The sequence below is a fragment of the Ursus maritimus genome, unplaced genomic scaffold, assembly GCF_017311325.1.
Source record: "Ursus maritimus isolate PB19 unplaced genomic scaffold, ASM1731132v1 scaffold_30, whole genome shotgun sequence".
NCBI lineage: Eukaryota > Metazoa > Chordata > Mammalia > Carnivora > Ursidae > Ursus > Ursus maritimus.
In genome coordinates, this window is record NW_024425564.1 from 27337767 (window position 1) to 27365557 (window position 27791).

Below are 27791 nucleotides of genomic sequence, written 5' to 3' on the forward strand. Positions count from 1 at the left end.
TTACACAGCAGTAAATCACTCTCTTGCTCGCTCTTATTTCTAAAAGCGGGTCACTCTTCGGTGCTCGCCTTTCAGTTTCTGGGAAATGTCTACTGTCTTCCATCCTCTTGTTTCGCAGCTCAGGCCAAAGAGAACGAAAGAGCCTCACCACTGAGGTCATGAAACGAGTAAGCGGGAATAGTGTCCTTTGCTCCTTCAGGCTTTGGATGGGACCAGGTTTGTACCCGAAAGATGTAGGCTTCTAATTTAGCATATTAGTCGCTGGTTCTAATAGGTCTATAAACTAAGGTTCTTCCGAACCTTCTCCGTCTTCTTTAAAAACCCCAACCCCATGGAAAAGGCTGCTCTGGGCCCCTCTCTGAGGATCCCAGGGGAGCCTCGCTGGTGATGAATGCTGGAAGCCCCGGTACAGAACAAATTGGTCTCATAAGCAGCGAGTGACAGCCTTTCTGAATACAGCTGCTTTCTTCATTAGAAAACTAAAAATAGCCCCAATCATTGGAGGCTGCTTTCACTTTAAGCCTTCTGCCACATCCATTTGTCTGCTCCATTCAGGGTTTCTGCGTGTCTATGACACCGTGATACTATTTCAGACGAAAAGCGCATTGAAGAAATGTTTCCTCTCCCTCCCCCATGTTCCCTCCAGATGTCCTCAACTGTCCAACACTGCTTCCGATTAGGGGAACTCACGGGAATCTGCCGGCGCCCTTGCCATCCCCATCTGCTCCACTCAGTTTCGGGAAAATAAACGCCATCCACACTGACAGCAAGAATTTACCATTATTAGGATTTTTTTTTTCTCCAAGGCAATGTTCAGTACATGTGTGATTTTCTATGGATAGCTCATGAAATCCTGAGTACAACTACCCTTTCCCGCTGATGCAGGATTTTACTAGGATTCTCTACTCAGATGTAGTTTCAGGAGACATTTTTCTTTTTCTTTTTTGCCTCCCGGAGCTGGCTGACTGTGACCTCTGGCAAAGCCTGTTTCCTTCCCAGCTTTAAAAAGTGATCCGGAAATGCATTGTGGAGGCAGCCTGTGTGAGTAGGTCGTTGCGGGGGGGGGGGGGGGGGGGGGGGGATCTGGGAGAACCTATACTTAGTCGCTGCCCCTCTCTGTCTTGCCTCCCAGAGGAAGTGGGATTAGCACTATGTGTAAGGTGGGCTCCTGGTGTGGCTGATAGCAGTCTGGCTCTGTTATGATTCGTCCTCTCGGCATCCCAGGTGTTGAGGGAATGGAACATAAAAGAGGAAAAATGTAGGCGAAGAACAAAAGACATCAACCTGCCGCTCACAAGTATCCTTTTACAAAAGGCACACTCACGAAACAGGCAGAGGAGCCCAGAACAGGAATGATACAGTAAAATACGGAAAACAAGCCTCGACCTTAAATCTGACCACGTCNTGTAGACATTTGATGTCTATACAAAAGTATGATTTTAATGGCTTTAATAGAACAGAAAATCCTGAAGATGAGAGTTAATGTTGCTATGGAAACTTTTACATGTCTTGACTGCAGAACTCCTAGTTTAAATTTGCAAACTTAGTATCACATTAGCTTTTTTCACATTGGATTTCTGGTTGGTCTTTTAAGAAGATAAAAGCAGAAAAACTGCATGTCATACTAGTACTTCTTGTTATACTCATAGCCAGAGGAGACGTGGCTTATGAGCATTTGACACAATTTTTTTTTCTTTTTTGTCTGCACAGGAAGCAGCCTCCAAAGAGCTTATATAAGGGCTATGTGGGGTGAAGATTTTATAGTGAGGCCTGATTAATTCAGTTCCATAATTTTCAAAATTCGAATGATTTCTTTTTCTCCTAGAATTAGGCATCCAAAGGATGAAGCAATATAAATCAGGGGGCTCATGGATTTAAAATCCCAAGAGGTGCGGAGCTCAAAGCCCTATAAAGAGTAGAGGAAGTTCTGGAACACGGCACTCGAAGGCATGGTGATGCCTCAAGCCCCCGCTCATTTACAGCCACTGCTCGCTGCACTCTGAAATTGGACCCCACGTGAGTAAGAGCAACGTGGAAAGAGAGCCAGCTGGAGAACTGTGGAGTTATAACTCAGAAAGCATGAAGGTCCCTTCTCTGCCCTCCCTCCATCCTCCCCTCCCTTTTTGTCAGCACCCCCTCAGTCCTGGGGGCTCATGGGTAGGTTTGGCAAGCTGGAAGCTTTGTAAGCTTTCGAGTCAGGTGAAACTGGACCTAAAGGTAGCCCCACCGTGGGACAGATCAATCACGTCCTGAGCCTCAGTGTCTTCACTAAATGGACATAATAGTGCGCATGCCACGTGGATGTAAGAAATGAGCAAGGGGCACCTGGGTGGCTCAGTCGGTTAAGCGTTGGACTCTGGGTTTCGGCTCAGGTTGTGATCTCAGGGTCGCGAGATCGAGCCCTGCAGTGGGCTCCGTTCTTAGTGCAAAGTCTCCTTGGGACATTCTCTGCCTCTCCCTCTACCCCTTCCCCCTGCTCTCTCTCTCAAATAAATAAATTCTTTTTTTAAAAAAGGAAATGATCGAGATAACATATGTGAAACACTGAGCACTTTCCTTGAAACAAGGCAAGTCTTCAATAAATATGTTTTCCTCCCGTTGAAATGTGCTCTTCCCTGGTGCCTTTGGGGACATGCAGGAGAAAGCTGGTTCCAGACTGCATCGACTGAGGCCTTGTGGCGTGGACATAAACTGCCTCCTCTCCTCCCATCCTCACTATTACCAATTTTGATGGTTTTTATCTAAATTATACAAATAATCTACTTAGGAAACTCATTCACCAATGCTGTGACGGCCTTGTCTTATTGCCTACTCTGTACTCAGTGCCCAGCATAAAGCCCGGCATAGTAAATATTCATTGGATGCAAGGCTGAGATGTGGGGTATGAGGTACATACAATTGGGGGGCGGTGGCTGTATTTTTAAAAATTAAAAGTCAGGTTCTGGGCTTAGGAAGCGGCCCATGCAAGGGTGGCTGCCCTAAAGGTAAAGCTTTGTGAGCTTCCCAGGAAATCAACCTCTGAAGTGGACAGGGTCCTGAGCACTCACAAATGATTGCCTGCCTTTTTTGTGACCTTGTTCCGTGTTGTGACCTTGTTTCAGTCCTAGGACAATTTGATTTAGGACTGTTACTTGAGATTCAGGCTAATGATGGGAAATCATTATACCCACAAGGTATGTTGAGGTGGCTTGTAAATGGCCCCCTACTCACTGTGTCTTCTCATGTCCTTTCTTCTGTGAACTCTCAGGAAGAGAGAGAGATAAAACTCCTTCTTTTCTATAAGACCACCGGTCCTATTGGATCAGGGCCCCAAACTTATGACCTCATTTAACTTTAATTACCTCCTAAAAAGGTTATTTCCAAATACAGTCACATTGGGGGTTAGGGTTTCAACCTGGGAATTTTGTGGGAAACACAATTCAACCCATAGCACCTATGAGGCCAACTTCTGGTTTCGTCTAGGCTCTCATTTGAGGACTCACCTCATTAGGTTCTGATATACTCATCAGATATGGGGATAATAGCAGAGCAAGGTGAAGGAGAATAATTACCTCCAGGAGATAGAACCAAAATGGCACCTTGCATAGAGCAGCAATCCCAGCAGTCATGTTGAGACCCTGTAGGGTTTTGAAAGGAGATACCAGGCCAGTCACAGGGAAATAATTTCTTTGGCCGCTGATGAAACTGCTTCCTTCCCTTTCCTGCTCTTTGTCTCTTTCATATTTTACTCTTTTCCTTCCTTCCTTCCTTCCTTCCTTCCTCCTTCCTTCCTTCCTTCTTTCTTTTCCTTTTCTTCCTTTCTCCTTCCATTTTCAGTAATATCGTCAGACGCTGTGGTTCTTGGCACTTTTAGTGATGGTAATCTGCTTTTGATTTCCCCAAAATGAAAGGGTTGACTAATGGGTAAGGAGCGGGAGAGCAGAGAGGGCAGAATATATGGGGGTGGGGTGGGCGGGTGGGAGGTCAGGTGGTGTAAGTGGAAGATAAGACAACCAAGAGTGTCACGCTGTGGTGGGGAGGAAGAGGAAAGACAGTGTGAGGCTGGAGGGGTAGGTGCCAGCAAGTGATATTCGCAAGTGATATTCACAAGTGATTCACAAGTGACAATTCTGGGTCTCAATTTTCTCATTAGCACACACACACAAAAAAAAAATAGCTGGAGTAGAAAATCCCCGGGTTGCCCTCAATCGCCAATATTCCGTTACCTCTGTACACTTTCTACCTTTCCTTCCTGGGGAGTGGAACTGATAAACAAAACCCTTTGTGTGCCTTATAAGAAAATCATTATGCAAATTCAAAGTATTGCTCAAATTAATTCTAATGAGGTTCAAGGGGAAAAACAAGTAACAACCAAAACTCTTTAATAAAGTGTTCTAAAAAGAAAAAAAGAATTATCGCCCACTTCTGCACTTCCTGCTTTTGGCAGGGACTAGAAGTGGAAATCTGAAAACACTGTGAGACAGTCTGTTCTCATGGTATTTCTAGCTGAGAACAGGAAGGAGGGGAAATCTCATATGAGTGAGAGAGCCTGTTTTTCAGTGATTAGCAGGCCAAAGAAGTTTCACTGGGCAATCAAGCTTGACAGCACCTCTCAAAGTTTTACCTTTATTTGGTCAGCGTAGCTGATTAGGCCAACAGCACCACACAGTCACCGAGACACAACTCTCCCCGGTCACCGTTACCGGGGCCGGCGCTCCCTGAGGCTGGGCGTCAGGCACTGGAGACCCAGACGAAAGCAGTGTGGCCCCTACCCTTCTGGAGCATAGAACAAAGTTGGAAGGATGAGGCATCTATAAATGCAAAATAATTACAATTCTAAGCAGCATATGCTTCGTCCTAACTCAGCCATGCAGACAATGCTAGGAAGGAGCCGGCCGCACGCTTCACAAAATTCTTCATTAGCTTGCATTGCTCTCAACCTCACCAGTGGGCTCTCATCACTGGAGTATTCTGCACCTTTAGGCAAAAAAAAAAAAAAAAAAAAAAAAAGTTTCTTAATTCCTTAAACTCTCTTGCCCGTCTCGAGACACAACAGACTGTCCTGTGTGTCGTGCCAATGAGTCACTGAAACTGAATCATGTTAACAATAAGCCTGTAATGATGAATGCATATCGATTGGCTGGGTGTGCTGGGACCAGAAAAGTCCCAGTCTAGACTAGTTGCATTGTCCTTCATCACCTGCCAGAGTGTCGTCACCTGCACTAGTGTCTAAACCGGCCACAGACCTGCCGAGGAATGCCCTTGGTCACTGTGAGTCCAGTGGGATCTCATACATTTCCTAAGGTGTGGGTTAGTGGCATCTTTACAATCAGAGCCACTCAAGGGCTCAGGTAGAGTGATGGGCACTCCCTCCCTACCCCCCACCCCAGAACCCCTGGTGTGAGAGCATTTCTTGCACCCCCAGACGGGGGGGACCGTTCCTGGAAAAGGATAAAAAAAGATTTGATTGATTCCTCTTGGAAATACTGTAGGGATGAGGATTATGTTCTGAACAAGGGACTAGTTCTCAGTGTTTTATCGAAATGGCCACCATTACCGTGTTTAATCAACTGTTTATTTAAACCTGAGTGATCGGCATATACAGTGAATGGTAAAATGCCTATGAAAGTATATGTAAATTACAGAGACACAGGTGGAGCCCATCACATTGTGTCTGCTGTGATGTTTTAACCTAAGCGATGGCCTTGGACCCCATACCAGAAGAGAGGATGGAGGCCATGTTCCATGGTGGCATGGAACTCAAGATTTCCCCTGGTTAATTTTGTCTGGATCTTTGAAAAAACCTAGGATTGCTTTGTGAGTTTTTATTTATCTCCTTTTGGGAACATAAAAATGAATTAGACACAAACTCAGCCATCAAAAGAGCATACAACCTAGTGAGTAAGGCAAACAGACATCCCAACAACACCAAGTGGGCAAGGAGGGCACTGGGTGGGGACTTTGCCGAATGGGGGTCAAGTGTGGAACGTGACCTTCTTCAACGTCACAAGTTGAAATGCTGGAATCAGGTCATCCTTTTTTAAAATAATATATTTTTTGATTCCACTTTCACTGTGGGCAATTTATAAAATAGAGAAAAGAGCCAAAATGGAAGTAAAAACTCCTCTAATACGCGCCGCGATAACCACTGGAAAATGTTGCTGTGTATCATTCTGGTCAGTTTTCAATGCATCCCTGGGAATTTTTAAAATGACATGAGAATCACGCATACTGTTTTTACAAACTCTTCGTTTAACAATATGCTGTGGGATACACTGTGATTATTTTCCCCTCACGATTTCATGTCCTCCTACTCCTTGATTTTTAATGGTTTTATAGTGTTTCTTCCTATGGCTACCCCCACTTTATGTATCCCCTGTCCTGGAATAGGCATTAACATGGTTTTTAGTGTTTCACTAATATAAGCAATGCTGTGATGAGTATCTTTGTGTGTCTATGCATCTTGCTGATTATTTCCTCAGGATAAATTCCCTGAACATAGAATTGCTAGATTACAGGTACGGAAATCCAGGCTCAGCTGCATGACTGATCCTGGGATTGCAAAAGGCAAGCTGAGAGACTGAACTCGTATTTCAGGGATGCTCGTGTTTTTGTTTTATGATTCCTTTGTATTGTATACACATTGATCCTACAGCTAAAAATGGTCATTCTGGGTCTGCCAGCAGAAAGCTCTCCTAGATTTTGGCTGCCATTTGATCAACCCTAGCAACGTAACTCTGAATTTAGCTGACACCATTTGTTTCACCTGCCTTTAAAAAGCAGGAACAGACCCTTACCTACCTTACCTTTGCTGTCTTCTGATTCCTTACTGCGTTATTACTTCAGAGGGTCCAAGAAATCACAATTCTGGTTGATAGGCGGTCAAACTCAAGGACAAACAGTTGAGCGTGATAATGTATCCACAGCGTCGAAACCAAAAACAGTTGGTCTCAGCTATATGCATGATGCGTTCATCTTAAAAAGCTGTTATAACTTCCACGACAGCACTCCGTGTTAGTGGTCATATTTAGGGTGAAAATATCACATTTGACTCTAGACTAGGGACACTGATAATTTCACAAACATACTGGAAGATATGCACCTGAAACGAGGTGGCCAAAGGCGCCTTACTCATACAGTCTCCAAGAGCTGCTTTCAGAATTGTTGTAAGTCATTCTCTATTTCTACTTCAGGGTTTCAGGATTCATTTGCTCCTTTGTTTAGCCATTCACACCGCTGCTTTAAGAGCTATTGTTTGTCAGTGCCTGCTCTGTCCCTGGAACTGGTCCCAGTCACTGCCCTCACAAGCTCGCGGTCCCGTGCAGGAATGCTTTTATATGATACAGTGTCATACTCATTAGGACAGGGATCAATGTACTAGTGGGTCCCTTTCCATCTTTTTCACTTTCTCCTTTTTGCTCTACTTCCTTTGAGTTTTGTGTTCAATGCCTCAGTATTTCTAGGAAAGTCCTGGACTGGGCTTGGCATGCAGTGCAAGATGGCGGCTGAGGAGTTCTGTAGGGCCAGCCAGAGCCAGGGGACAAGGAAGCACATACTGTACTGGGCTCCCTGGTGCAGCCCTGCCCCATGCGTTTGGGGAGCCTGGGGCCAGAGCACAGATGGAGGCCACTTTCCATCTGTGGCAGCATGTAAAAGTTGTAAATCAAGTTAATAAGCTCTTAGCGAAAATATAGCTTCAGATGGACAAAGCTGAAAAAATATGTGTTAAGCTATGGTTTTATGTGATAGAAAGTTGGAAGACTATAAAGCAGTTGGATTCGATTATTACTGTTCATCTATGGATGTTGTGTTGATGGGCTGGCAATGTTTGGATAAGTAAGAAAGGATATGTAGGTTCCTGGGGACAACAGTGGTTGTGTCTGGGGATTGGGACTGGTGGTGTGAAGAGGGACCTTTTACTTCTTGATTTAGGTAACTTTTAAAAGACACGATGGGATTATGGGTAATTTTATTTTCTTTTTCTCTCCTTTTCTCTATTTTTCAAATTTCTAAAATAATCATATGTTGCTTATATAATTGGGAAAAAAATTAAAAAGATAGGAAAATCAAGACTAGGAAACCATTCTAGGCTGGGAAAGTGTCTCATTAAGTTGAATTTCTAGAAGAAGGTGTGTTTCAGTTCTTAGGCCTATGTGATTTCAACAATTAACTAAAGTTAATCCTGGAAACATCAGACAGTCTTCTTCAAGAGGTCATGGGGGAATTGGAGAGATGCCAAACTATCAAAAAATGGCAGAGAATCTATATTTAAAAAAAAACACACACACACATGTACAGCTGTGGAACTTATTGTCTGAGCTTTCGAAGCATATTATTTTTTACAAACAATCTATTTATTTTTCAATGATCTCAGGTCTTTCAGAGTCTGGATTATTTTTATCATGAGATATTGCATTTACTCAGCAATTTCCACTTTGCAAAGTGCTTCATGTCAGTCCTCTCATTTTGGCCTTGCAACAACCCCAGGAGGCTGGAAGATGTTATCCCCCTCTTCCAGGAAGGAGAATGAGGCTCGAAGAATTAAGATGGAGTACCCAGGTCACGATAGCTCCTGGTGGGACAAGGACAGAGCATAGTTCTCTTCAACCAGAGTCAATTCTCTTGCCACTGCTATTAATAAACTTACACATTGGATTTCTAAATGCACACGCATTTCTCAGAAATTTTTGTATATGTTCCCGCTCCTGTTTGTTTGCTTCTTTTAAAACGGAAGTTATCTTTACATGGCAGCTAAAATTTCTCTATGAGCCACTAAAGAATATTCAGCATCCTTTTAAAACATGCCTGACTCCCTGTAATTCCACAAATAAGTATCTTTATAGAAACTGCTAATTGGCCCTAAGTACCTTTAGAGATGCCTTCCAGGCTAATGTCCAAAGATACACTATATGTGTGTGTGGGAGGGCGGGGGGTTATAATAACTTTCCCATGAGGGACTCAGCTGATTTTCTGTGATGACCAGAGACCATAAGATTATTTTACTCAGTGCTTAAAATATACCTAAGTACTACGTTAGTACTCTTACAAGATAGGCAGTATCCCATTTACTGAATCTATTTCTTCAACTGGGATAATTTTGAAAGAGCCAGCATTTTACCCATTTCTAGAGGAAATATACTTTTTAAAGATAATTTGAGGAAGTGGGTGAAAGAGGTCAAAAGGTATGGTGTTCCAGTTATAAGTTCTTAAGTCCCGTGGATGAAATGGACAGTCTGGTGACTATCGCTAATAATACCGTATTGCATATTTAAAAGTCGCTAAAAGAGTATAGCTTAAAAGTCCTCATCACAAGAAAATAATTTTTTTGTAACTGTGTTTGGTGATAGATGTGACTGCACTTACTGGGGTGATCATTTTGCCATATAATATCAATTCTTTATATCTGTGATATAATATCAACTGCAAATTGTTAGGTTGCACTAATATAATGTTATATGTCAATTATACCTCAATAAGAAATTCTTAAGGTGATTTGTAAGGTTAATAAATCTATGGTGTTATACAAAAAGGGAATTTGATTTTTGAAATACATGTTTTTGTACATTAATTTTTTAAAATTTCGGAATATCGTAGTTCAAAATGCTTATAACTTATATCTTATCGGTCATGGTTTTAGTGAGATGTATATAGACTAAAAGTCAATAGGACCCACTCCCACAGCACACCACACCACACAGACCAACAGCCATAATTAACTGAGGCTGTGGTCAGGACAATTGAAAAAAAAAAATTCACCAGAAAAAAATTACAAAACCAAACCAAAACTCTCGTACAAATTTATTTTATTTTATTTTATTTCAGAATCTTAAAGTAAATCTGGAACTTCGTATAAAAGGCTATCACTTGGGGTGCCCGGGTGGCTCAGTCAGTTAAGCGTCCGACTCTTGATTTCAGCTCAGGTCATGATCTCAGGGTCTTGGGATCGAGCTCCACATCAGGCTCCCTGCTCAGTGCAGAGTCTGCTTGTCTCTCTCTCCCTCTGCTCCTCCCCCACCACTCACACTCCCTCTCAAACACACAAATAAATAAAATCCTTAAGAATAAATAAATAAGAAAAAGAAAAAAAGATAAAAGGCTATCACTCAATCAAAACACAACAAAACCAACAAACAAAACTAAGCCCTCTATTTCCAGAATATGGAGAGAAATAATGAAGTCTCCACGTAACGAGACCACAGTTCTGGAAGGAAGAGGCCTGTGTAGACCCATCGCAGAACTATTCGATAGCTCATAAAACAGAACGATTTCGAGAATAAACGATGTAATTTCTTGTAAAGAAGTCTCGGAAGTCTTTAATAATTCCACAGACAAGCCTGGTTTTAAGGTTCAGAGACTCTTGGGTCATGGCAGAATCGTGGGTCAGCAAGAACGGGTGCTCGCTGGCTTGGCTGCTTCAGGACACAATGATGGGTGCTTCCGAGAGGAATGTAAAACCCTACTCCGCACATCAAATCACGGTTCAAGCACTTCTCGGATGTTGGAGTTCGGCTTCCTGTCCGACTACCTCTTTAGTCCGTGGTCTAAGGTTGCTGAGTCAGAAAGAAGAGGAAAGTCAGTCACAGAAGGACAAACACTGCATGATTCCACTTGTCTGAGGTATCCAAAATAGTCAAACTCAGAGAAGCAGAGAGCAGAATGGTGGTTGCCGGGGATACGGTGGAGTAACAAACAGGGAGTTGACCATCAACGCATATAAAGCCTCAGGAATGCAAGATGAGTGGGTTCTGGAGATCCGCTGTGAGACCTTACACCGAAGAGTTCACAAGTCAGGCCTGTACACTTACAAATCTGTTAAGAGGGTAGATCTCCTGTTGCATATCACAGTAAAATAAAAATTAAAATTAAAAGAAAAAGGGAGAGGAAAGCAGAACGAAGAACAAAAATGTCAGGAAGAGAAATAATCAAAGGGATATAAAAAAGTCCAAGGCAGGGAGTGCAGGCCACCGGGGCATTGCCTGAACTTAGTGACTCCCTTCAGAGAGCTGAAGTTACTCGACTTAACTCCCCAACGTGATCTACAAGGTGGTACTCCTTCAGAAGGGAGACCTTTGCTTGCCTTTGTTGATAATGCTTGGCAAGAGAATGGGCATCCCAAGTTACTACCAAGTATAGCCAACTTGACAATCCAGCCATACTCCTCAGGTCCTGTGTGGCTGCCCCAGGATGGGGCCTCCGTCAGGCACATGGAGGAAGAGTAAGATAATAGAGAAGATCTGGAGAAGCCTGTGCCTTTAAAACCCTATGAATGACCTTAACACCATCTCTTTGACCTTTCCTGCCAACACAGAGGCTCTCCCGGTGGAGATATTCTGGGATATCCGTGACTTCGCTGCTTGTCTCTCTGACAGGGAATGGCATTTTAACTGTAACAATATGATCATTGCTTCTGACAGATTGGAGATAAAAAATCACTAAACAGAAACACCAGACTTCTTTTCCCCTAGGGCAGAATTCAAGAGCTACATAGGCAAACACACTTTATTCCTGTACATTCATTTTATCCATATCCTTATCATAATTATGTTGACACATTAATATCATTAATCTGTCCTATTGGAGGAATTAGCAGACGTCTCCCAGTCTTTGAAAAAAGAGTGCCTGCTTCATCCGTTCATGGATTTCATGTCCTCTTTGACCAGCAGCAAAATCATTATAGTAAAAATGTGCCCGCAGATCTTAGCATTTGCAGTGTGGGGTCAGAATCGAACTAAAACTGTTAAGAAATATGAGAAGATCGGCTTTCCACTGCCCTTAGCATTTGGGTAGCACGGGGGGAAATATTAGTGCATCTGTTATTTTAAGTGGGCGCCGGCACCTCGGAAAGCTAAAAGCAGTCTTATCTAAGCCCTTTTTAAGTTTTCTTAGTCATTGACTCATGTGCTAGTCTCCCGGTTGATGGCAACCTGACTTTTAGCCAAGCAAACAATAAACTAAGAGCATACATAAAATTGGTCCCTCTCCTTTTTATCGTCGAGGCAGATCCTTAACAAAACCTATGAATTTCCATGGACGTAAATTCCGGAACACTACATCTCAGCTGTTGAAAAATCTAGGAACGTCAGGAGTTACTCTTCAGAGCAGGCTGTAAACCTTTGCAGAGTTATTTTGGCATAACAGATACAGTTTGCAGGGAGATTTAAACATGATTATAGCTCATAACTGTCAACAAGTAACACCAAGCCTCCTTCCCTTAATCAGAGAATCTGAACTTCAGGTGTTGAAATGCAGTGGGGAACGGTACCATCTGCCAGGATTGCCTGACAACCCAGAACACCCCCTGAGGCTCAGCAGCCTTGCAAAATCTGTACGGAGGCCCAGGCCTCCCTGCTCCAGCGTTCTGGAATTCCCAGGAAGCTGGCTTCCCACACTTCATTGGGAAGCGAGGGTGGGAAGTCTGGGAGGCCAGCCTGGAAACTTAAAGCTGACAGTGCCAACCTTCACCACCAGCCAGAGATTTCATCCGGGGCAGAAGGTCCTAGGGAAACACAGCCCCATGGGGACAGGAGGAGGGCTTGGTGGGAGGGGCTTCACCCTCCTCCCATACCATCAGAATGACTACAGAAGCTTCAAGATGTCTCCTACTGCCCTCACCAGATGGTCTCTCATTAGCCCCACCCACAAAGGCATTCTGGGGTGCATGGTAAAAACTGACTTGTGTGAAGTTATTGGCAGATGTCCCAAACCTTGACCACCACCAGGATTTCCTAATGTCATAAGGTAATGGAATAAGCCAATCTGAACAGAATGGTATATATGTGTATTAGGCTAAATCTAATTTTAAATTACTAATCCATTTGAGCTATGCAGCTCACATTACAGAGGATGGAGGATTTAGCGTTGCATATGTACAGACTCAAGAAAATTTGTTATGTAAATGAACCATAAGTACATAGTGCTTACACAGTGGTGAATTCAATGCTCACAATCCCCCACAGAGCTCCCAGGCTAGTGGGGGAGAAGAAAAGAGGCAATTCTAGAGAATTCTTTGAGAGAAAACAAAAACAAAAATAAAACGCTCCACAAGGCTGTAAGATCAGACCAGAGGGACACACAACACAGGTGTGCAGAACTGGGAAGACTTCTAGGAGGAAGTCCTACTGAAGTGGGCCCTTAAGGGCTGTGTAGTTGCTCGCTGTTGGGGTGGTTGAGGGGAAGGAAGAATATTGCAGTCTGGGAGCCCATGCTTGGAGGGAGGTGTTGAGGCAAGACCCGGTCAGTCATGAGGGCCTCCCGAAGTCTCCATGGGGAGGTTTGGGTTTTAAACTAAGAATGGTGGGGGCCATGGGAGGTTTTAAGCAGGTGAGTGATATGATCAGATCTGGATTTTAGAAAAATCATATCGATACTCTCTACTTAACATTTTGCAAATGATGATGACCATGACTGAATACATGCTTGTCTTTTCATAATACAGGGGTATAATATTGGCATTATTATGTAATGCATGCTGCTTCGTTTTAAATGAGCATGATATAATATTAAGAATTATTATAAATAACATTATTAAATTACTATTTAAACATATCTTTAATTATTCGCATGTAATTATTAATTATATAATTATTTAAATAGAAATTTACTTAATCTATATTAATTATTTAAATATAAATAATATTAGTTATCTAAAATGATAATAATAATTATTGTTAGTAACAAACAGTTATTATAAGCTCTTAGAATGCCAGGTTTGTTTGTTTTTTTAATAAATTATCTAACTGAATCCCTTTGAAAAGTAATTTTCACCGGAATGATTGAGTGAGCGCTCTAAAACTTTGTCCTTACCAGCCAGGCCACCAGAGACGAGACACAACAGGCAAAGCATTGAGACCCAGTTTGTGTGTACGAAGAAACTGGATACCAGTGTAACCTCTTGCTGAAGGGGTGTTTGCCACATTCCAGCCCAGTGGTTTAAGGAACTTTAAAGTAAGTGTTATTCGTGTCCCACTTTATGAATGAGATGTTGAGGGTCAGATTGGAATCACTTTCGTAGGTCATCCAAGAACCAAATGGCAGGGTCAAAATTGCAGGGCTGGCTGTTAAAGGAACTCCAAACGCAACCCAAATTGTCAGAGACAGCAATAATTAGAAACCTAGACTCAGTGACATTGGAATGTCTTCATTTTAATGAAGAGCCTTGTGGAAAGGTGAACGGGAGGAAGGCGATAAGATTCACTTTGTATCACAGATGGAAGGTTGTGAGCCATGGGTGAAAGAGTGGCTTTCCCAATACCATTGGACGGGGGACCGGATCTGGACAATTTGGCCGGTGGCATATCTGACCTATGTAATAATATCGCAAGCACACGTGGGATTTGATCCCAGTTAAACCGCGGAAGTGGCTTCTTCCCCAGTAGATCTTACCCGCCTTAATTATGTTTTACTAGCGCATGCCCCTCTCTGGGAAATTGCATATCACCTCCCGATCACACGTGTGATGATTGCTTTAGCGGAAGATAACATTATGCTCTTGTTAATTGCCTGCTTATCTGGGCTGACATTTCTAAACCCACACGGAAAGCCCATAACTTTCTGCTCAAGAATATTTTAGTACTGCTAAATGAGCATATAACTGTTGACATACTAAATAAAAGGGTTGACTCACACGTTACCCTGGAACCAGTGCTGTATTCTTAGATGGTGTCACCTTACAGAGCTCCAGTGTCCTTAAAAAAGAATCTGCCTCCTCCTGGACTCTCATGAACTTCTCCATCCCGTCCCTCTGAAATCTAGAGCCGCGCTAAATGGCAACATGGAAAATGAGATGTTGTCATGTGGGAGAATGAAGCAGGATAGGCTAAAGAAAGCAGAGAACTTCCTCCAGAATAATTGGATGGAACATCGTATTCATAGAACAGACTTGAACTAGAGGGAAAGAGAAAATTGATTTTTGCGTGGCTCCCCGGCTGCTCCCGCAGACACCGAGCCCTCCTGCTGCTCCTGCAGCCGAGGGGGTGCGGCTCACCCTGCCCGCGCCCATAGCTCCGCTTCTCCTATGACAGTCCTCTCTCCCCTCTTTAGCTCTGGTTGGAGCACAGGCCACAAATAAATTGCTAACATTTAAGTGCATCTGTTGCAAAGACAGAAGCACAGAGGACACTGGGGAAATTTCAAACCAAATTTCAGGACTGAGCTCATAAAAGCATGCACCATCTGTGGAATTCTGCTCATATGCATGACTGTAATGGAGGGGGGCAATGGAGAAGGGAAACGGGAGGGAGAGGATTGCTGTAACCGGATTGAGAACTCAAGTCTCTCCTCTCAGATCAGTTCACAGGTGGTACTGGCTCCAGGCAGGATCCCTGGCGCCTTTCCTCGCACTGAGCGGTCTGACGGTCTGTCAGAGGACTTAACTGTCCCCAAGAGGTAGGTGACCCCAAATTCTGTTGTGCCCCAGTGTCTAAACCCAGCCCCCCTCCCTACGCCTTTCCTGGCCCTGGGCAAATATTCAAGCCTTTCCATCTTTCTTCCTGCTGGTTGGCTCTTTCTCTCTTATCATCCCCGTGGCAAAACTGAAACAAAAACAACCCCCCCCAAAAAAAACAAACCCAGATCATTTTCTGATAAGCACTTTACATTTCTATAGTGCAGGAAAAGGGAAGTTCCTTCAGAACCCCTTTACAGATGATCGCTCTCATTGTCTAACAAGCTTTTCATTGTTTGTGATTTCCATTTCCCTGAACGGTTCAGGGCACTTTGGAAAAAAATTTTCTATTCAGCACTTTTCCACTCATAATTCAAGAAAAAAGAGTCATGCAGTATAATAAGGATAATTAGCTCCAACTGAAAATTACAAGCTTGGTACCACAGAGCCCCTCCACCGCGCACAGTATCCATTTATGTTCTGCGTTCTCTCTGTCAAGGCTAATCGCTACTTCGGTAATTACTAACCTGTTGAAAGAACAAAGGAAAATGCAATGCAGTCCCAACGCAGTACTTCAGTAACACTGTTTCTTCCAATACCATCTCAATAAAATGCTTTTAGAACAGAATCTGTCTTCACCATCTTTCAGTTAAAAACTGCTGTTGTCTGTCCTCAAAAGTATGATCAGCTATTATAAGAATGATTTTCAGCGTGTATGTATGGAAGTGGGGCTTGAATTTCTTTCATTTAGATTCTTGTGAAATAAAGATAGCTTGGAGTGATGAGCTCATGCTTAATAAGGTTCAACATTTATGTGGCATGCTCCCTTTTTATTAATTGGTTAACCTTGGCGCAGTGTGGGAACAAGCACTGTGTAAATGACCATATGCTTCCCCTGTTAATGCGCCTTAATCCGGACCAGCAGACACTTGTCTTCTCCCTCACAGAAGAGATATTGCTGATGATGCCAAACTCAAGTGGAGAAATACGGAGACAAATATAGTTCTGTCTCTTTTCTAGGGGTGCTGCGCTTTGGGAAGCTTTAAAACACAGGTTCTCATTTTCATTCATTTCATCCCTCATTTACTTGCCTATCCCTCTTGATTCTGCTCATGATGGTTTCCCTTCTACGCATGCTATGGACCTGGTCTACTGGGAAATAACGCACGCTTTTTTGGACCATGCGTGAGCAAAGAAGAGTTGTGGATTCTGGCTTTTCAAGATGGTAGAGGCTCCCGTCTCAACTCACCGGCCTCCCTCTGAAGAGAATTCTGGGACCTCAGAAATAGCAGGTTTACATAGAAAGAAGTGACTACACCATACACAGGCACACAGACACACACAGACACAGACACACACACGAGTTAGATGCATTCATTCTTCAATCCAAATGGTGTTCTTCCCTTCGTCTCTTATCAAAAGGTAAAAATGAGAGATGTTGTTAAAGAGATTGCTGAGACATTGCCATTTAATCTGGAAAGTGCTAAAGAGAGCAAAAAAACTGAGAAGCCATTCTGCTTTCCAGAAAGAGAATGAAAGGGACTTCTGGCCAAGATGCTAAAATGCTCTACTTCCAGAAGAAGACGTGGTCACCAGGAGCTAGCATGGATTCACCAAGAACAAATCATAGCAAAGAAAACGGATTTCTCTCCTTGATCACGTATCAGGCTTGCAGATAAGGAAATAAGCTAGACTTTTAGGACTGCTTTCTTAGTCTGTATTTGGACCTTCATTAAAAAATCTCACAAAATCATTCATCATAATCTCATAGAGGAGTTGACAGATTATTAGCTGAATATTTATACTAGCCATTATTATTAGTATTATAATCAAGCTAGGAAAACTGGAGGTGGTTTTTTGGGTTTGGGTTTTTTTTTTTTTTTTTTTTTGGAGGTGTTTAAGAGAAAAGAAAACAAAGCGATACAGAATTAGGCAATATTCCCATGAGAAACAACAGAAAAAAACCAGATTTTTTTCTTTTTGGCAGAAAAGGAAATGTCTTTAAATATGTGTATATTTATTATGCAGAATGGTGATTAGGCTTCTGTATGGCTACAATGAGTAGCCCCTTGAACCACACTGGGACCCAAATTCCAGTTCAATCATTGGAGCTTTCCAAAGATGAAATAGGTTGCCTCAGAAGGTTCAGTGAATACCCCATTATTGCACAAGCCAAAAAGACCACAAGGATAATGCACAAAAATGACCTTGGCAGTGGCTACTTTATAATAGAATATAGACTGATACAGTCTACAACACCTTCACACAGCAACTGGTCTTAAATCCCTTCCAGGCAAGGTGAAGCCTGAGGCCATGTCCCTGATACAGCTTTAGGACAAGGGGTTGAGCATGTGTTGAACTGGTCTAGTCTAGGACTCCTGGGTGTGTGTCAAAAAGGATCTGGACACTACATTTTGGATGAAGGCCATCTTGGGAAGTTCCAAAGTACTAGGGAAAAGATTATGTGGGAAGGGGAGGAGCAGAAGGACCTCATCGGAACCAGAGTCTGTAACGGGCGTTGGCTGGCACGGAGCTACTGGAATGCAGGGATGTGCAGAAGCCTACAACAACCTCTGTGAACAGAGGGAGGGAGACATGAGGGAGGTCTCCCCTAGACTTGTCAATGAGACAGACACAGAGCTCTTAAGGACCCCAAGATAGTTCCCAAATGATCACACATTATCCTCATGGCTACCTTCTCGGGTGGACAGGCAACCCACTTGTGTCCTCATTTTCCAGAATAGGAACGTCAGAATGGGACTCAGAGAGATGGTGTAAAATTTTCCAGGCCACACAGTGAGAAGGCAAAGCCAGGCATACGACATCAATCTTCTGACTCCTGTGGATGGTATCAGATGGAGGTAGATGTGAGAACACGGATAGCAGACCAAAAATTAGAGAGAGATGTATCTTACCTCTGGGACATCCTCTTGTCCTGACTTCTGTGATTTTTGCAGCTGTAGGTAACCATGAAACCATATAGGTCTCCCTTTGGATCCACCCACAGGCCTCGCTATCTGATACGTTTTTGAGGTAGAGTTCATTATGCTACCAGTTCTTTATGGGGATTCTTTCTCAATATCCTGCTAGATGGACATTCATTTGCCCCCATTTATAATTATAGACAAAAGGAAATTGCCCCAGCCTCTGCGGAGTTGGACATTTGCAACTTCTCATTTGCAATTAGACAGCTTACAGCTATCAGTCTAAAAGTAAGTTGATGAGTCCTTGATGAGTTCTGCGGCCAGATCCCCAAGTGGAGGCTGGGCCCAAGTGCTTAAGAGATCGTAGCTTGGCTCACTAAATTGCCTGGGCACCGCAGTAATTATTTCGGAAAGAAAACTTGCCTCACATTTACATTTACATCTTTAAAAGCAAACAATTTGCTGAATCATTTATTGAGGTTAATCAAATATTACCATGAAGACACCAGTGCTTATCCTTCTAAAAATGCTTTTTTAAAAAAAACTGGTAGAGACATAGCTACATATAATAGATTAACACAAAGATATGAATATGTAAAGAGGGCAAACTAATCACTCCGAGGCATAAATTATTTCAAAGAAAAACAAATTACTGTTTGTGATAATGAGAAGAGCATTTCTGACTTTACAACTGGGGAAGTAGGCCACTGTGGTCTTTGGAGTAGGAGCCTTAACTTCCCAAAGACTGGAGGCTCGCGTTGAGTTAGGGAGATGAGGAAGGAATTTTTGGCAGAGTTTTCTTCTCACCTTAGTTGAGCGTTTCATGAGCTGTCAGAGGGGTAAGGAGGCTCTAAATCTTAATTCCTGGGATTAAAAAAAAAAGATATATTTATTTCTTTGAGAGGGAGAGAGTAAGTGGGGAGATGGGCAGAGAGAGAGAAGCAGACTCCCCAGTGAGCATGGAGCCTGAAGTGGGGTTCCATCCCACGATCCAGAGATCCTGGGATCATGACCTGAGCCAAAATCGAGAGTCAGACGCTCCACGGACTGAGCCCCCCAGGTACCCCTCCCGGGGTCTTTGTTGTACTTGTTTTGTGGGGGCATTAGGAATTCTTGGAAGATTCTTGTTGTCTAATTTGTCTAGTGTAGGTAATTATGTAAACAGGAAGATAATTCTGAAAACCTTGTGGAAGAAAGACAATGGCAGAGTTCAGTTGAAAGCAGACTCTCAGGAACCGATGGTTGAACCTCCCTCTTACCTTCTTCACTCTACCTCTAAATGCCTTTTTCTTCCTTTTCCATCAATCCCACTCAATGCACATGTTCTAGCTCAATTTCCAGTTCACTCAAATGGATATCTCATTGCCCTGTATCACTATCATTGATGAAATTATGGGAATAGCTCCTTGTTATTTTATATGACATACTGTGGGAGAGAGAAACATTTCTTAGATACACTCCTCATCTAGTTAGGAAGACTGCAGTGTGTAAAAATAGAGCCAAAGATACCATCAGATAGTTCAATGCCAGATAAGGGTAAGTTCCTGACAGTAGGTGCCGACTATTAGAGTGATATAAATTCAAAAAAGGAGACTCTTAGGGCTCAGGCAGTCAGGGAAGGCTTCCTGAAGATGAGCATTGAGTTGAGCAATCCATGGTGGCTCAAGTTCACATACAAGGCAAGTTCATGAAACTGTACCCAAGAGGCTTGCACAAGTGTTACTCAAATGTGGCCATTTAATTGCAAAATGACTCAGCCCAGCTGCTCCGTGCTTAGATCCTTTGTATGAACTCGACATTCTTTGTTCTCTGTCTATGCCCCCAGCACCCCTAAATGGACCCGTGGATAAATTATTGTGCTATAATTGTAGTTGGATTCAGAATGGGAGGCCAGATCTAGGTGAGCCAAGGGGAGGTAGAAACAATCAAGGGAGGCCAATTCTCTGAAAATAGTTGTCTGTGAGGAGCACAACAAAGTTAGAAATCAAAACAAAGGCAGGAGGATAGGACTCAGCAAATAAACTGGAACTAGGTGGATCAGAGTGCCAACAATCATGGAGACGTGAGGTGCTAGGCCTTTGGGCACCTCAAAACTAAGTCTGCCTTCCACAGACTGTCTTATGGACTTCATGCTGGAGTAAAACCATGCAAGAATTAAGTAGTCTAGATTGGGAAATAAGGAGTGATTACTTAGGAGAGAAGGTAATTAGATTATGCTGGTGTAGTGAATGAAGTATTTGGGGCAAAACATGGTGGCCGACCTTCATACTCGATTATGTTTTGGGGGTCTCAATTCTAGATAGAAAAACAAGAATATGTGTGTTATATTTAAAAACTGGTTGTGGGGAAAAGAGGTCATAGCGGTCCTGAAATCTGCTCACTGGGGCTCTCAGAGTGCTGAGATTTGATACAATGGGCAACCCCCAACCCGACCCTTCCCCGCCCCCTTAACTCCGAAATCCCCAGTGCCTGCTGTGACTTCCGGGATGGGCTCACTGCAGTATTCATGTTCTCAATGTGGGCAAACCTTATGATTTTCAATGAAAGTGCTCATGTAAGACCTTTAAAACCAAGACCTGCGTGTTCTTCATGAAAATGTAAGAGTCCATGACATTTAGGGTAACAGAAGGAGTTGCTCTGATATTCTTTGCTAAATTTACAAGATTTGGCTAAAACCCCAAGCGTCTGTCCCATCACGGTGGCGTATTAGTCACTCTTTAAGAGATTTAACGTACTGTATTCTGCAGCGTGAGTGTGGTAAATGCCATGAACTATGGGACTGGTGGGCAGATCCATTGCCCAGATTCAAGCTCAGGCCACACTTTGTAATTTATTTATTTATTTATTTATTTATTTATTTATTTATTTATTTATTTTACTACTGACTATATGGAGTCATGTAGTTTAACTGGGCTGAGACCAAGCGTTCAAATCCTTTGTGAGAAGAAGAGCAGACTCACAGAAGGGAACCATGGAGTATCCATCACAGTTGAAACAGTCTATTAAAGATTGTCGAGCATGGCATTCGCAGAATGTTTTCTTGCTAGTTCTGAAGGTGGCAACATCTGATCACAAGAAAGGTTCTGAGAGCCAATGATTTGTGGGACATTGAGTTAAGCAAAGCCAAACAAATTTCTGTGCCGTAGGGCTTCTCAGAACGTTGCGTATACTAACAAGCCTTATGAATCAAGAGGGTCACAAGCTTATTTCCCTGATGCTTTTTTTCAGTTTCTGGACATAGTGTTCTGAGAAATGCTGATTTATTTTCTTTTCAGAAAAGAAAGCAAGAAGGATAGGAGCCTGGGGGGCTCAGTCAGTGAAGGGTCCAACTCTTGATTTCAGCTGAGGTCATGAGCTCAGGGTCATGAGATGGAGCCCCATGTCAGGCTCCGCACTCAGCGGGGAGTCTGCTTGACAGTCTCTCCTTCTCCCTCGGTCCCTCTCCCTGCTTTCTCTCTCTCTCTCACACAAAAAAATACATAAATAAATAATATCTTGAAAAAAGAAGAAGAAGAAGAAGAAAAGAAAAGAAAGCAAGACCCAGAGTGGTCCAGGGCTTTGCCTAATGTTACAAAACTACCTCCATGCACTTAGCTCTAGAATGACTTGCTTGAATGGTAGACTGCCGTGGTGGTGGGACACTGCATGGAAAAGAGAAGAAGAAAGGATGGTGGTCTTTTCTGAAACAATTAATGGCTATGGATTTGAGGTTTTGACACACATTTGGAGAGAGGCGGGGAGAGAGGAAGCAGCCCTATGCTGGCCAGACTGGATCAGTGCATGTGATCTATTGGGCCATGCGGGGCACTTAAGCAAGGCAGCTCCCCGCACAAGAGGAGGTCACCATCGGCCATCTTCATATTGACCATGACTTACTTGCATGGATATTTTGGCCCCAACAGTAGGACTGGATGGGTATTGGGGAGAGGGGTAGACCTTCAATGAAAAGAGAGCATTACTCTCTATTAATGAACATTTGTGGTGGCTTATAAATCTTCTGGGAAATAGCTAACTCAGTGTATATTAGTAATACATTTTTGTTCATTTTAAATTTTGCACTGGAATGTATTTCCAAGCATGTCTGGAAAATTACCATAGAGAGGGACTTCACATTTCATTAATAATTTTAGGAGGAAAAGTTTACAGTAGGATCTGTGACCCATGGATCCCAAAGTGTTACATAAATAATACAGGCAACTGCAAAATGATCTTATGTGAAGTCACTCCACAAGATGCATGTTTAATTAGCACCTACTAATAAAACAGATGCATGTGAAATTATTTAGGGTGACATGTACTATTCTGAACAATACGATATCAGTGCAGGATGCCAAGGGCATGCAACATAACCTGTTTTTAATTGAGCATTTTATCACCAAACAGAATAAGAGACAGCTTGTGTTTTATATATTTCTGTAGTACATCGTTATCCAACAATAAATGCAAAAATAAATTACAAAAAAAAAAAAACCCAAACTTTAAGCAGGAAAAAATTTAAAGGCACAGATTTTTTTTTTTTTTTGATTTAGCTGTTCAAGGATTTTATGTGAAAACTAAGAAGTGACTCCACAGCATACTAGTTATCGTTCTATTCTATTCTAAAAGCAAAACTTTAGTACTTTCCTTTTAGCTTGACCACATTCTTTCCCGCATATTTTAAGAGCTACCTTTGAAGAATAGCCCAGAGCATTCTTAAAGATATGACTCTCAAATCCAGAATTTATTTTGACTTTGTAAAAATTTAAAAAGGAAGCTTTTTTTTAGTTGAAATAGGTTTTTCCTTAAATACACACACACACACACACACACACACACACACACAGTCGAAGAAATGACTGGCATGTCAGATGGTAAAAAATAGCTAAAAGAGAACGTAGAGCAGGCCTGACCTCAGGAGGTTTTAGCATCCAGGACTATCCTGGAAACCTCTGAGTTAGGGCTTTTTAATCACTCTTTGGCAACAACTCTGACATTTATGATTAGAATGCATGTCAAAGGCAGTCCTGAAGGGGGAAAAAAACCCCACAGAGTGTTGCTTCTTGAGATAAAAATATAGAAAGGTCAAAGGGCAGCTCCTCCCACTTGCCTTGAGACCATTCATGGCGGTGACTATGGTTTCTTGTTCGTATCTGACCCTCTTATCCTTTTTATGTCAGACCCACCGTGTCACCTCTTTCTTACCCAGCAAGGCCTCTTCCTCTTGCTCCATTTCCCTACCCCTCGACCTGTCCCTGCCCTTATAAGGCACTGCCGAGCTGCCAGCGATCTCAGTCTTACAGCATCGGAGCAGGAGGGAGCCCGAAATGAATCTACTGGTAGGCTGAAATGTGTGCAGGAATCTCAATCTTACTTCCTCAGACCTGTAGAAACTATGAATGGGGAAATCAGTACGAAATGTGTTCCCTCCTTTCCCTGTGTCAAATTCAGGGAATATTTTAGATGCCTACTGTATTCACAGTGTTGTGCTGGGTGCCATCAGGTGGATAGGCCTGTTCTTGAGGGGGCTACAACCTAGGACACATTACAATGGGGCTTGTTTAGAGGATGAGGAAGGAGTTAGGATGAGAACTTACAAGGGTGTGATTTCCTCCTGCAGTTGGTTGAGGACGTGGCATCTGGAGCTTACTGGAGAAGCGTATGCTGTTGGTGGTGGTGGTTGCACACCATACTTTTTTTTTTAATTTTTATTAATTTATTTTAGAGACAGAGAGAGAGAACACAAGCAGGGGTAGTGGCAGACAGAGGGAGAGGGAGAAACAGACTCCCCGCTGAGCAGGGAGCCTGATGTGGGGCTCGATCCCAGGACCCTGAGATCATGACTTGAGCTGAAGGTAGATGTTTAGCTGACTGAGCCACCCAGGCGCCCACCATGCATGTCTTTGATTAACTATCTCTAAGGTAGTTGTCGGTACCATACCCTGCAATGTTGCACTGACGTCCTTTCCAATAGAAATGATTTACCTATGTCTGCCATAGCAGAAAGAATTCAAAACACCATATATAGATAAACTGAGCTTTATCTACAGCAACACGAATGTATTTGAAATGCAAAAGCATCACTAAATACGTATACACAGGCACACCTCAGACATACTGTGGGTTCAGTCCCAGACCACTGCAATAAAGCAGATATTGCAATAAAGCAAGGCAAATGAATTTTTTGGCTTCTCAGTGCATATAAAAGTTATGTTTATACTATACCATAGTCTACTAAGTGCCATAGTATCTTGTCTAAAAAATGCACATACCTTAATTAAAAATACTTTATTGCTGGGGCGCCTGGGTGGCTCAGTCGTTAAGCGTCTGCCTTCAGCTCAGGGCGTGATCCCGGCGTTCTGGGATCGAGCCCCACATCAGGCTCCTCCACTGGGAGCCTGCTTCTTCCTCTCCCACTCCCCCTGCTGTGTTCCCTCTCTCGCTGGCTGTCTTTGTCAAATAAATAAATAAATAAATAATCTTAAAAAAAAAAAACCCTTTATTGCTAAAAAACGCTAAATGTCATCTCAGCTTTCAGCAAGTCATATCTCTTTGCTGGTGGAGGGTCTTGCCTTGGTGATGATGGCTCCTGACCGATCAGAGTGGTGGTTGCTGAAGGGGGGGGCTGTGCCCATTTCTTAAAATAAGAGGACAATGAAGTGTGCCACAGTGATTGACTCTTCCTTTTATGAATGATTTCTCCGTAGCTTGTGATGCTGTTTAATAGCATTTTACCCACAGTAGAACTTCTCTAAGAATTGGAGTCAATCCTTTCAAACTCAGCTGTTGCTTGATCAACTAAGTTTATATAATATTCTAAATCCTTCATTGTCATTCCAACAATCATCATGGCATCATCACCAGGAGTAGATTCAATTACAAGAAACCACATTCTTTGTTCATCCATCAGAAGCAAGTCCTCATCAGTGTAGATTTGATCATGAGAAGGCAGCAGCTCAGTCCCATTTTCAGGCTCCACTTGTAACTCTAGTTCTCGTGCTCTTTCCACCACATCTGCAGTGACTTCCTCCACCGATATCCTGAACCCCTCAAAGTCATCCATGAGGGTTGGAGTCAACTTCTTCCAAACTCCTGTTCATGTCAATATTTTGACCTCTTCTCATAAATCACAAATGCTCTCGATGACATCTAGAATGGTGAATGCTTTCCAGAAGGTTTTCAATGGACTTTGTCCAGATCCATCAGAGGAATCGCTGTCTATGGCAGCTGAAGCCTTATGAAATGTATTTCTTAAATAATGAGACTTGAAAGTCGAAATGACTCCTTGATCCATGGGCAGCAGAATGGATGTTGCGTCAGCAGGCATGGAAACAACATATATCTCGTTGTCCTTCTCTACTGGCTCTTGGGTGACCAGATGCATTGTCAATGAGCAGTTGTATCTTGAAAGGAATCTTTTTTCCCCAAGCAGTAGGTCTCAACAATGGGCTTAAAATATTCAGCAAACCATGTTGTAAGCAGATGTGCTGTCATCAGCTTTGTTGTTCCATTTACAGAGCACAGGCAGGGTAAATTTAGCATCATTCTTAAGGGCCCGAGGATTTTTGCTCTGCTAAATGAGCCCTGGCTTCAACTTCAAGCCACCAGCTCATTAGTCCCTAATGGGAGAGTCAGTCTGTGCTTTGAAGCTTTGAAGCCAGGCCTTGACTTCTCTCTAGCCATGAAAGTCCTGGATGACAGCTTCTTCCAATAGATGTCTGTTTTGTCTACTTTGAAAATCTGTTGTTTGGTGCAGCTACCTTCACTAACTCTCTCAGCTCGATCTTCTGGAGATCTTGCTGCAGCTTCTCCGTCAGCACTTGCTGCCTCACCTTGCACTTGGTGTTCTAGAGATGCTTTCTTTCCTTAAACCTCATGAACCAACCTCTGTCAGCTTCAGACTTTCCTTCTGCAGCCTCCTCACCTCTCTCAGCCTTCACAGAACTGAAGAGTCTGGGCCTGGCTCTGGATTAAGTTTTGGTTTACGGGAATGTTGTGGCTGGTTTGATCTTCTGTCCAGACCACTCAAGCTTTCTCCATATCAGCTTTCTTATCTTTTGTGTGTTCACCGGAGTAGCACTTTTAATTTTCTTCAAGATCATCTCCCTTGCGTGCAGAACTTGGCTAACTGCTTGGCACAAGAAGCCTAGCTTTTGGCCCATCCTGGCTTTTGACATGCCTTCCTCACTGAGCTTAATCGTTTCTAGCTTTTGATTTAAAGTGAGAGAAGTATGAGTTTTTCTTTTACTTGAACACTTAGAGACCACTGTAAAATTACTAACTGGCCGCATTTCCTGATTGCTGTGTCTCAGAGACTAGGGAGGCTCCAGGAGACAGAGAGAGATGGGAGAATGGGGCGTCAGTGAAGCAGTCAGAATATACACACAACATTTATTAAGCTTGTCATCTTAAATGGGTGTGGTTCATGGTGCCCCCAAAACAATTACAATAGTAGCATCAAGGATCCTGGATCACTGATGACCCTAACAAATATAATAATAATGAAAGAGTTTGAAATATTGTGAGAATTGCCCAAATGCGACACAGAGACACAAAGTGAGAAAATTCTGTTGGAAAAATGGCACGAAAAGACATGCTTGATGCAATGTTGCCACAAACCTTTAACTTGTAAAAAACAAAAACAAAACAAAACACGATCTGTTTATTAAAAGGACGTGTGCCTGTGGTGATGACTTCTTTTGTAAACTACTAGCTTCATGAGTTCTCTGGCTTTTAGTCTGGATTTGTGTGTGCTTCATTCTCCAAAAGTAAGGCATAGATGCACATATTTCTTGGGTGAAAAATTCTGGCATTGACTTAAGACTTTGTGTCTCAAATTCCACACAAATTTTATATACTGTCCTCCTTTTCCCTTGGCTTTATTTTTTTCACTTACCCCACCTGTTTTACTTTTCGTCTCTTTACACTGTAAGTCTCTATGTAAGGCGCCTTGAATCCCTCCTGTGTCTAGATGAGATATTAATAAATAAAATATAACCATGTATCTTCCTTCTCCTTATGATATAGCATATTCTTTTGGTTTTTGTTTAGATTTTATTTATTTATTAGAGAGATTGAGGGAGAGAGAGAGAAAGAGCACAAGCAGGGGGAGGGGCAGAGGGAGAGGGAGAAGCAGACTCGAGATCGATCGTGACCTGAGCTGAAGGCAGACGCCCAACCGACTGAACCACCCAGGCGCCCCTGATACAACATATTCTTATGTCGATATGCCAGACCTGATTCAGAAGCAGGGAGAGCTCTGTTTGATTCAGTGATACCATTAAAAACAGCCAGTAACGGGGTCCGTTTGGTTTGTAACTTATTAACAGTCACTTTCTGTGAAATCCCAGTGCCTTTTGTGGCCCAAGAAAGCAGGGCACACATATTTACTCTTAAGAGATGATTAATTTGTTCTTTCGGAAGGGGGTTTCCCATATAGCTTTTGCATATGAATCAGAAAAAAAAAAAATCCAGCTAGCTGCCAGCTAGCCTCCCTGAACAGCAGAGGCCGAGAAAACAACATTTTCAAA

The 27791-nt window shown here is 42.7% G+C and overlaps 1 pseudogene; it reads right to left on the bottom strand.

The window, feature by feature from the left end:
- Nucleotides 1-24814: 24814 nt before the first annotated feature.
- On the bottom strand, nt 24815-26552 carry LOC103665121 (annotated as a pseudogene).
- Nucleotides 26553-27791: the final 1239 nt, after the last annotated feature.